The sequence below is a fragment of the Acanthochromis polyacanthus genome, chromosome 13, assembly GCF_021347895.1.
Source record: "Acanthochromis polyacanthus isolate Apoly-LR-REF ecotype Palm Island chromosome 13, KAUST_Apoly_ChrSc, whole genome shotgun sequence".
Classification (NCBI taxonomy): Eukaryota; Metazoa; Chordata; class Actinopteri; family Pomacentridae; genus Acanthochromis; species Acanthochromis polyacanthus.
In genome coordinates, this window is record NC_067125.1 from 34401665 (window position 1) to 34413897 (window position 12233).

The window sequence follows — 12233 nt, forward strand, 5'->3', positions numbered from 1 at the left end:
GAGATCATTCAATATTATGTAGATATATTTAAATACTGAAGGGCATAACCTCACTTAAAGTTGGCTGCAATTAAGAATAGTTTCTGAGCTACCTTGAGATGCTGCATAGCGGGATCTTCCTTTAACCCTCTGAGCCCCAGCTTCTGGGCGTTTTTGTTCTTCTACTGAGGGCTCATTTTTTTCCAACCATGTAAAATCCTGCACCTCTATGGAAACAGCACAACCATGGCTAGAAATAGAGAGAACTCAAGAATGTCTTCCTTGAAATATGGCACAGACACACAGCCATGAATCATAAAAAAGATAAGCTGAGAATTTCTTGAATTTTTGTCACATGACCGTTGATCTCAGTTGAATCACTAATGACTTCATGGTTGAACAAAGGAGTGCAGATTTTTTTTTCTTTTACAGAAACTCAAATGTTTTTTGCCGATTTTGTAAATGAAACATGTAGTGGTTTTGATTAAATATTCCAATTTTAAATTTGAAAGGAATGAGAAAAGATTAATTTTCCCAACAGAACCAGAAGTCACAAGTTCAGTGACTGCCGGTGTCTGATTCTGATAACTTTTGGTGATTTTTTTAAATAGATAACATGCCTCTCAAGCATGCTGACAGGTTTTAGAGTTCAGAAGACAAAATTAAATTCCAAGTTACATTTAAATAAATCCCTCATTAATGAAGGAAAGTCATTTCTTCTTTAACCCAGGAGGCTCTCGGCTATTTTACAAAGTTTCAGTTCAAGAAAAACATCCCCAAATCCAGTCAGTGTCGGTTTCACCACTGAAAGGTCAACATGAGCATTGACGTCTACCGATGAAAGAAATGTAGTAATTTGAAATTTGACTTCTATCAATTCAAAATCATAATTCAGACTAATAATAGCAACCTTACAACAATGAGTCAGGGACACAGTTCTTTTTTAAAAATATGTTCTGAAAATTCTCATTTGCTTTGATGCTACACCCATTTTCGTTACATTAGCTCATTAGCCCTATTCAGATTAAGAGTGGCCCTCAGAAGCTTTGAAAGAATGACGCTGGTTGTGTTTTTAGAACAGATATAGCCTGGTCCTGGTTCAGGGAACCCCTACACTGGAAGGTTAAGAAAATACAAATTGCATGAGAATGAATAGTGGATAGTGTATTAGTTTCCCTTTTTATTATTGGAAAAGATATTCCATTTGGTCTTTGTCAATCTACTACATACAGTTAAAAAGAAAACCTTCACTTGTTTTCTCTCCTACTACACTGCTCAAGGAACACTGAATGATGGGCATTTTGGTGTTACATTAATAAAGTCAAACACCTTGCCGACGGGGCAACTATATCATTACTGCTCACGTATGAACTCTGTCAAACAAATGCTGGTCCCACCCATGGAAGCTTGAGATTTGATCCGGCAGTCTCTGGCTGGTCATTCTGCAGCGATACTCTGTTATGATGCTGTTTCCACAGATTGTGCCATCAGGGTAATTCTATACTTCATTCCATCGCTTAGCTTGTGACACGCACATTAGTATTGACCGCAAACCATGAGACAGCAGATCCGCATCGCCTACAGAGGATCCACGGCCATGGAGATGAATGGAAGGTCAGCCGGTGCATTGATATTCAGCACGTAACCATATGTAGGAGCATGTATGCATGTGCACAACATCAACTGCCTGTCGTGTGTTTCCTCTCCCTGTATGTCACACACGCACAACACACACACACACAGTCTGTGACTCTCCTTCAGCTGTAAGACAAACAGAGGGGAGGAGAGACGACGGGGGCAGTCAAGTGGCACGTGTGCAAGCTGTCGTCTGCACTGTGATATCAGCACAAGTGCTTAAAGAGACTCAAATGCACATAGAGACTGTAATAGTAGACACGAGAGGTGAGATCATACACATCTGAATACATGTTTATGTTTGTGTGTGTGTGCGTGTGTGTGTGTCATGCAGGTGGCCAGTGTATGTTTTCTAACTATGCACACAAAGGACATTTTGTTCATCTACACAACTGCATTTACCCCCATAACATCACTGCAGTGTGGCTACCTGGCTGTGGTAACGCCAGTGTGGTGTAATGCAGCGAGGGTGTCACTGAGTTCATGGACATAAACCAACCCACTGCCAGACCAGTCTGCTCCTCTCAGGAATAGCAATGGAGGAGGTGTGTGTGTGTGTGTGTGTGTGTGTGTGTGTGTGTGTGTGTGTGTGTGTGTGTGTGTGTGTGTGTGTGTGTGTGTGTGTGTGTGTGTGTGTGTGTGTGTGTGTGTGTGTGTGTGAGAAAGAGAGAGAGAGAGAGCGTGGGTGGGATGGTAGATTGAGAAAGATTGGAAAATGGCGAGAATGGGAGGAAGAGTCAGGGAGGCAGAAAGACAGACAGACAGAGAGATAGACGGGGTAAGGAAGAGGCAGTGAGTGATAGGATATAGATGTAATAGGTGGAAGGGAGGCAGACGGATGCCAAGGAAAAAGTGCCCACTCCCTCCACTCCCTTGTGTGAATTTACCACCTTGGCGCGTGGCATTTCAAACACAGGGCCATTATCGCTCATAAAAAAGGCAAACACACACACACGTATGCATGCTTTCCTTTTTTTACTGTTCCTGCTCTTGCACTCAGACACATGTCAGACTGGAGAGACAACGCAGGCAGACAGGTGAATAAGGGAATTATAATAACTGGAAAGGAGAAAGCCACAGTGACAGACAGAAGGGAGGAAAAGGTGGCGTGGCCACAGAAAAACAGAGCAGAGATATTCTGCAAATAATGAGATGGGAGCATGAGTAAGATAGAGGTTTCCGACAGAGGGAGGTACAATAAGTACAGCAAGATAAGAATAATTTATAAAAGATTTGACAGGAGACGGTTCAGTAACAGCAAGATGATCACTGATTAGAAGCAGAATGGCTGAAAAGCTTGATAGCACAATTTGCTGTAAAGATTGTGAAGCTCAATAGATGAAGATTATAAATGATTACCCCTCTGTGAATTTTTCACATTCTGCCGTCTGGTATTTTTAATCATATCAGGAAATACCAAAGGAGTGGAATGCTCCCCGAAAGAAAATATACAGTCAGTTACCGAAATCGCAAATCACACACTCGCACACACGAGGTGCAGGATCCTTTACTTGTCATCAGACCAGCATTCAGCCAAACAGGGGATAATCTGTACTCCTCAGCTGCCTATGACCAGTGATTCAGTTTGACACCTTAATCTGTGGAAATCACAGAGGGCTCCTCCATGGAGCCAACTGTATTTACTATAGATTACATCTTCCACTAGTGTGCATTAGTCCAGTGACAGCTTTGCAGACTGCAGGGAAAACAGCAATCATACACCATTGACTGACTCACTGTGATTTTGCCACTCGCCAAATGGCCTCGTAGGACTCCCCCCCCAAAACCATTTGTCTGAGTGACTGTCTATCTGCCACTTACATGCTCTGTGTCAAATTTCTGTGGCTTGAAGCTCAAAGTCACATCCACTCACATTCTCCTGCTGTCACCTTGATCAAAGTGTCCGCCCTATTTTCTTTTTTTCCTTGATAATTGAATAATGCAAAACAGGAGTAAGTGTGTGTTCATGTCATTACGCACACACACAGTAATTTTTTCACACAAACAACGCGCTCATCTGCATTCGACAGACTGCCCTGTGACTGCCGAGGACAGCAGGGAGATGACATCACTTCTAAAGGACAGATTAGTTGGAGGATGAAACTCGAAGGTGGGGGAGGAAACGAAAGGATTCATATGCAAAATCTAACATTTCTTTTATACTAACAGCCAAATGCAGGTATCCGAACAGTTTTTCTCTCTATTGGAGTCCTTCTCCTCTCACACACGCACAGCTGTTTCGTTGGACTTCTATGTGCTGTGAAATTCAGAGTGCATCTGCGTGACTCTGAGCTCTCGCTGTTCTATACTCTAATGACCTTGTAGATCTGCCTGCCCTGATCTGCAGAGAAGTTCTTTTTTTCAACCGCCTGAGAGCCAGAAACACAGAGTGAGCCATAAGACAGAAAGCTGCAGCGAGAGACAGAAGCAGAGATGCACGAGGAAGTCAAAGACGGGGAGAGTTGTCGAGATTAGTGGGTGAGAAGGGTGTGTGTCCGCAAAACAACAGGGAAAATGTAGAAGGATGCAGTGTGTGTGTGTTGCGGCATTAGTTTCATGACATCGCATTTGAGAAGCCACACTACAAGTTTTTTTTATCAGCACAGTTCCATCAACACTCATGATATATTCTTTAAAAAGAATTGGTCACACTTTCAGTTCTCTGTGTTTCTCAATTACCATAGCATTGGAGCGAGGCACCATTATGCAGAACTGTCTCTTCCAGCGTCAAAATAAAAGTCTTTCAATAGCACACCTTTGAGAGGCTTTTATTGTAGAAATACTCTTTGTAGCTTCTGAAAATTCAGCTTTAGTCGTCAAGGTTAGCAACAGTGAGAACTCAGATTTAAAACACTATGTGCATGAGGAAATTATATTTTTCCTCTATTTTTTTTTATCATCTGCAAAGTAGACACAAAGAAGATGAAGCCCTTTTTAGATGAAGGTCTTCAGGAGCTCATAACAGTTTGAACCTGTCATCATGTCATAAAAGTAAGATGCACCTTTTCAAAGAACTTTCTGTGCGCAGTATGGAACATTTGCACAGAACGCTGGTAAATGAGTTGTTCATGTGGTGGGGAATAATTGAAAAGGGTTTAGACCCCGAAGCTAATTCAATGTAGGCACTTCCAACTTATTTCAGTCATTACTTTAATTTAATGCACAGTTATTTGTACTGCGCTGCTTATTCACTGCTTTTTTTTCCCACAAAAATTGTGCACATGCAATAAGCACAATAAATGAATCATGCCTGCATCCCCTGTCTATTCTGGATTTTTAATCTGCAACCATGATTATTTCATTACTTTTCTTATCTTAATGGGAAACTTTACTGAAGTATATTAAGCCTCGCTATTTAAATTAGGTTCGCTTTTTTTGTAAATGCATTTTTGCTAATTTTGTCTGTGCACATGCATGTGTGTTAAAGTGTTTGTGTGTCAGACTTGCACAGACGGCCTGCATAATGCTGGATTTTGAATCATTTCCTGAGGGCAGCTGTAGTGTAAACACCAGTAGTCCTGCCATTACACAGGAGGAGCGTGGGGCTTGTCATATGCATATGAGTGAGTCTGTGTGTGTTTTTGTCTTTCTTTTTAATTCATTCATCCATAAGCGTGAGCACACATTTAAGCTTGAGTGTTAACAGTAGTAAGTCACACAACAGGGATCTCAGTGTGGTCCAGGAAGAGTGAAAGAGAGAGGCAGAGTTCAGTCTGCCAGGAAAAGGGAATGTGTGTCAGTGTGTGTGCACGAGTGTGTGCTAACTACTCTGCGGAACATTAAACACTAACGTTACCCATTCTTCTGTCTGCTCAGCTCTTTTCCACATTAAAAACTGTCCCGCCTCCAAGTACCACACTTTAGCAGTGAAGCGTGCTGGCAATCTGCATATGTACACACATGCAAACTCATACTTACAGTCATGTAACTAACACACATCCCACTCAACATCCAGATGGTGAATCAAAAAAACGGGAAAAAAAAATCCAAAAGCGATCTGGCAGAACAAAGTAGAAAAAGTAAGCATGGACAACTCAGTCTTGTGTCTAAACAAACACAAAGTAATACACATCCTACACACACACACACACACACACACACAGAGAGTAAACAGCAAAGACTTACTGTATCTCTGCAAGGACTCATCTGACTGCTGCTGAGGGGAGAATGGAAAGCGAAAACCTCATGCTTGCTTCGCGGCACTCCTCTCTTTCACTCCCTCTGTCACTGCCCCCTCCTCCTTCCTTTTTCCTTCGCTTTCTCCCTCCCCTGCCTCTTTTCCTTCCTCCTCCTCCTCCTCCTCCTCCGTTTTCTTCCTTCCCTCCCTGTCCTTCACTCCCTCGCTCCTTCTCTTTCCCTCCTTCCTTCTTGGCAGAGCCTTACTGTATTCGGATACACCAGTCTCCATATAAGGCAGCACAGCTAAACATGTCACACATAATTTATCCACAGCAGGCTGCGAGTTCACCTTTCACAGCTCGTGCTTGGATCATATGCAAAAGAGGGAGGAGAGGGAGGGCAACGCAGAGGAACAGACAAACTTCTACTGTCAACAGCCACGTTCCTACAATTTCACACTGTGTGAGGGCGTGCGTGCGTCTCTGTGCATGTGTGTATGTTAACAAATGCTGACAATCAGACCGTGAAAATGCTACTGGAGACTGAAAATGCAATTCACCTGCACTGTTCCAACACCTCCCTCTCCCTGTTTCTCCACCATCTGTATCTGCAGGCAGTAAATCTTATACAGATGCTGTTTGTGAGACCTGTCCAACCTGCACACTCCCTGTTCCCCAACACCCTCTGCTCTCCTTATCTGTGCTACTGCCTTTATAAAACACGACTGACAGGGGAAAGAGACACAGACAGGATGAGAAAACAATCTGCAAGGAGAGTAAAATTAGTAAAGGGTTACATAGAGACCGAGAAGAAAGGGAGGAGTTAAACCGTTTTGCTTTGAAATGTGGAGATGCTGCAAGAGTGAGCGAGAGAGAGAGAGAGAGAGAAGGGTGAGACAAAAATAATATGTCAACAAATAAGACGCCATCCGTAGTGCTGTCTGGTTGCGGCTGTGAGAATCAGCGCAATTCCCTCTGATGATGTGTCAGGTTTTGCACAATCAATGACTTTAAGAATACATGGTTGCTGACCTCTCTTTCTGCCTCCTCTACTTCCCCCGGCTGAGTTTCTTTCTTTCTTTCTTTTCTCAACTTGCTGCCTTTATAAGACACTTGAAGAAAAACAAAAACAAGTGCACCGTACAGATAGCAGCTGTGGTGTAAAAGAAAGAGAGAAGGAAAAAAGAAAGAAAAGAAAAAGCAGAGAGAGAAAAAGAGAGATTGGGAATAATAATAGCTGCACTTGAGTATGAGTAGCAGTGCTGGCTGGTAGCTTTCTCCTCCCTCCTCCACAGCTTCAGTCCACTCACAGGACAGCAAGAGTCACAGCTCTGTTGCCATGGCGTCTAACTCCATCAAACGCTACGTCAGGTGCATGTGTGTGTGTGTGTGTGTGTGTGTGTGTGTGTGTGTGTGTGAGCATGTGTGAAGGTGTACTGTTGTGTTTGTAGAGGTGTGTATGTCAGGTGGGTGTTACCAAGTGACTCAGAGCCACATCACTGACTTGTGGCTGCAATATATCAGGGTGTTTGGAATTTATCACTGTATTGGCTTGTGTGTGTGTGTGTGTGTGTGTGTGTGTGTGTGTGTGTGTGTGTGTGTGTGTGTGTGTGTGTGTGTGTGTGTGTGTGCAAGAGTGTAAGGGAAAGGCGTTGATTGAACAGCAGCCTGGAGCCCACCCTCAAAAGAAAGCACCTATGATGGATCTCTGTGCTGCTCTAAGTGTTAATGTTTAGCTGCAGCTTCTATAAATATTTATCAATTCGTTCATAGAGTCAAAGCAACACAGTACAGACACCGGGAATATGGAATTTCGATTTTAGAGCTGGCAGGTCATTGTCCTTTGCCCAAAAAAGGTCCTGCAGTTGCATTACAGGGTTACGCTGAACTGTGTACGTGATGGGGCATCTCCAAGTGTGTACATGTCGTCTAGAACCCACATGGACTCTGAACTACAGGGCATGACAGGATGTTTTTTTCTGGACAAAACCTTGTCGGTCATTTGTCAGTGTTATGCTCTGTAAGGAAGTATTTGTCATCTCCCTCATGCAGAGCATAGATGCCAGCCACTGAGAGTTTCTCATGGACACCTATGTAGACAAATTGGCTATATTAAAATGTAAAAATATGACTGTTCAATTAATAAATATTTTCAAATTTACTTTAAAAGTGAAGGAGAACTTTAAACCTACAGCGATAAATGGCAAAAATTATGAAATATATTTCCTTATAAAGTTGCTGCAAACAGCTGCCAATTTGCTGCAGACATGTAACATTAGTGTCCTTTTGGAGTTTGTTTTTTTACGGTGATGTTGCAAAAAGTCTAATATTCACTCTCCCCTCTGCTCTGATTTGGTGTCCACCAACCACAGAGGTAAGGATTTGGTCTTTAGCTGCTAACTGCTCTGTGTTCACCAGCACGTCTCCAACTTTGTCTGTCTTCCTTTTGGTGCTGAGTGGGAAGTGCAGAAGCTGTTTTTAGAGCTTCTTCTTAAGAAAAGCTGCCTGGTGCAGGTGAAAAAAAGGCTAAGAGCCATGAGAGTGAACCAAAACAGGCAAGATGTGGGCCAGAAATGCAAAACAATGAGCTAAAATGTGCTAAAATGTTGGGTCAGGCGATCATTTTGTGTGGGTTCAACACTAGTCACAATACAGTAATTGGACCTACTGTTGCTTAGAGCTGCGAAAAAATACACAGAGATGAAATTAAGTGATGTGTTAAAACATAGTCACAAAAATGGATCAATAGCCATGTCAATAATACAGTATTATATGAGCTTTATATGTAAGTAGCATTCAAATGTTCTTGCTGTTCTTGTACTAGCTAACAGTATTTTTTAAATGCCCTCTCAAACACAAGGTATGAAAATGCACAGTGCTTGTTTCCCCTGAGACCTTATGAAGTGGAAGTGCAAAGTGGTATAAAATGGAAATACACAAATAAATGCCAAGTCTCTTAGAATTACTTGAGTATATGTATTTTCCACTGTTAGGCTGCTGGTTGAAAAGAAGAGATGAAGTAACAAGGCACAGTGAAGGACCTGCAGATAATTGCTGCAATTGCAGATAATTTAATGCACACTAAGGTTCCTGCTCACTGCTCTGCTGATGTCTGTGTGCAGGGGGAGACAACGAGAAGGACTTTTGAGGCAGCGCTTTCTAACTCGAGCCCTTATATCCTCTCTTGTTGTGATCGTATCAAAACGGGGTCATGGACCCTTGAACATGTGCAGCCTACGTTCCACATCATTAAAGGCAGGAATGAGTTCAAGTTGGACGAGGAGATCTGGATTCATATATCACCTTTTGATCCGTTGCTGCTAAGCAAAGCCAGAGCTGGACAAGGATCTACTGCAGAACCTTGTAGATCTCATCAAATGGAAAACCTAACAGGGAAAACCAGTGCGAGTCTGACACGTTTTCAACATTCATGGCAGGCCTCTGCTCTCTTGTTAAGTATCTAAGGTCTAATCGTAAATGCGTGACCTTGCAGAGCTCCTGTGTCTTTTGCCTCAATCCGAACAGCTTTATGTGTCGTACCAACATATTCTGGGGCCTTAATATGTGACCTCAGTGGAAAATACGGGAATCTGTCGACACAGAGCTCTATAACAGACCAGTAGTAAAATCTGAGAGAAGTTCAAAAACTTCCCAATTTCTCAAGCTCGCCACTGAAATAGTTCTGGTATGACCACTGTTATTCAGAGAAATGCTGGATTTACTCATGGTCTGCTTGAGCCAAACCACCGTGTTTTTTTTTTTTAACTTTTAACTTTTAACTAAAGACAGACATGCATTCTTCAGCTTTTTCTCTTTATTGCTTCTTACAGTATCTCTCACACACACTCAGAAACACATAAACCTAGATAGTGCTCAGCCACATGCATGTATACTCATTAGTCTGGCTGCTTCAGCACCAATGCTAAACTATTAGTGAGCAGAGCCGCAGATATAGATACTACTGTCATGTGTTGGATAATTCTATCAGCACAGGCAGCGGAAGGACGCTCTTAATGAAAACAACCATAATGAAAAAGGGAAGCCTCTCCATTTTGAGTTTTGACAGGTGGATTTCTGCACATAGAAGTGGTGCTCTGTCAGTGCTAAATGGAGAAAAACGGAATATTCAGAAGATTTTTTTCTTGATCTGCACTGTGGCTTCTTTATTTTCTTTTGTTGCTCGGCATAGACACTTTTCCACATCCATCCTGTCAAAACATGCAAGATAGACAACACAACTCTTTAAAAGCTCCTTGCTTTATTTAGTAATGAAGATCAATAGAAATAAAGCTATCTAGAGTTGTATTTTATGTACAAGTTGAGAATTCTGTCTATTGATATTTAAATTATATCATTGTGGAAGTAGGTTTAACTTAAAAATCATTCTATTTCAAAGCGATTTCTCACTGTAAGCCTTTTTTTTCCTGTTATGTGTTCACATACAGTAACAGTTTAGAAACATGATTTCGCCATAAGGTCCTAGTGAAGACACCAGAAATTTCTCATTTGAGTCCTGGGGTAATAAAGTTTAAGAGTCCTTGCCCTAAGCTGCTGCAATCGCGCTTCCCAGTCAATCTATGTCTCTGGCGCAACAGATATGGTCGCAAGCCTCAGCGGCCGTTAAACCACAAAATGATCCGTAACGGAGAAGGCACGCTTTTACCTGTCAGTCAGAATGCATTGGTGTCATTTAACACAACATGTAGAAAACCTTAAAATAACTAAGTAATGTGATAAAAACCAGCTACTGCTTTGGAAATCCTTAAAAGCCTCCTTCTTGATTGTAGTGATGAAATGTGTAACTTTCATGCATCATTGGTTCAAACTGTTTTTGGCTGGGTGCATTTGGCATGAATTAAAAATTTAAATGGCACAATTAACTGGATTTTTGCATTTAAGCATTTAAATAGTTGTTTAAAAATTTATTCTTTTGTCGAATAATTTTAAGAAATGTTTTATTCATTTGTTGCTTTTCTATAACAGAAGCAAAGTTAAACAGTCCAAAATGATAAATACTGTTCAGTTTATAATATTCTAAAAGTTACAGTAGTCACCAGCACTCCCTTACTTAAAAGCAGATTCAGTTCAGTTTAAGAGTATCTGCAAGATGGATTAAAGAAAATGCAAAAAAAAAAAAAACTAAGCCAAAACCAGAAACTAGCAGATATTTTACATGCATCTCAACCATATGGATTCCCCCTCGCTGAAATATTTTGTTGCTATGGAATAAATCACAGGCTCAGATATTTTCAAGACAGAAAGCAATACAGCAGCAATCACTAGCAACAGGCAGGGAACTTATCGGAATCATAACATGTCAAATATTAATGGCCCATCTGTATAGAGCCACACTCCCCTCTCTTTTTCCCAGTATTACTAGACAGTGAAACGGATCATCTTGTAAAAGCCAGAATCCATCCGCACGGTAAGAGCAAAGCTGTCTTACCTGCCTGGTTGTCTGTGTATTTCTCTTGCACTCGGTCTGCGTGTACGAGTGTGTGTGCTCTCACACACAATCCCTCGAACAGGAACTGATGAATCTGCACGACTTCAGCCCTGCAGCGTGCAGTGCATTATGGGGTTTCAGTCTCTCTCTCTCTCTCTCTTCCTCTCTCTCTCTCTTCCTCTCTCTGTTGGCACAGTGTTAGAGGGGGATGTCCTCGCCTCCTGTCTGGAGAGAGGAGGGTGAACTCACACACACACACACACACATGCTGTATCCACACGCACACACACACGATGCAGAAGAAGCCTCATGATGACGACTGCCGCGGCTTTGGTTGCCATAGCAACAGCCTCCCTCTCCCCCTCGCTCTTGTAGTTCTCTCTGTGTATTTTGCTTAAATAGTGAAATAGAGTAGAAAAAAATGACATTTTTTAAAAAAATGTTGCACAAACCACCTTTGTTCTGTTTGCATCTACTTCCCTTTAACATTTGCTTTGAGCCTGAGCTCACCACCTGACATAAAAATGAGGGGAGACTCTGGTGGTCACGTGATCACTAACTGTTGCTTCTGCCTTCTGAGATAAAGAGAGAGTAGCGAGTAATAAGAGGGAACAGAGACAGACACAGATACTGGGTGTCTGTGTGTATGTGCATGCTTCTCTGTGCTTGTGTATGCCTCTTGAATGTGTGTGTGTTTTGAGTGTGTGGGTTGCTGTGATGGTTCCTGGAAGCAGGCTTTGGTTCCTGTTTGTGGTTTCTTTCCTTTTCTCCATTGCTAGTGCCAGAGGCCTGCAGCACTTCGATAACACACATTACAAACAAGGGAAGTACAGCAGGACTGACCAATGAAATACATGGGTCGTGCAAGCATATGCATACAGACTGACTGTACCCTCTGAGGTAATTTTTTTCAGCCTTTATAACTATTCACCTTCTTGGAGGTTGGTTTGAAATGCTATTTTGTGGGCTTATTCAGAATGATAATGTCAGATCTATGGATTATCAAGAAAGGAAAGTATAGAAAAAGAACAGAGATAGAGGTATGGGTACTGTGA

At 41.9% G+C, this 12233-nt stretch overlaps 1 protein-coding gene across 8 annotated transcripts in view; it reads right to left on the reverse strand.

The window, feature by feature from the left end:
• Window positions 1–11442, reverse strand: part of LOC110955972 (muscleblind-like protein 1) — a 67253-nt gene extending 55811 nt beyond the window's left edge. For 2 of the 8 annotated variants that reach the window (XM_051957926.1, XM_022201179.2), the window contains exon 1: window positions 11179–11441. The gene's annotated coding sequence lies outside the window, so the exon portion shown is untranslated. Of the gene's footprint in view, window positions 1–5739; window positions 5914–11178 lie in introns of those variants that run through there. The other 6 variants (XM_051957927.1, XM_051957925.1, XM_022201183.2 and 3 more) reach the window with 6 other exon arrangements.
• Window positions 11443–12233: the final 791 nt, after the last annotated feature.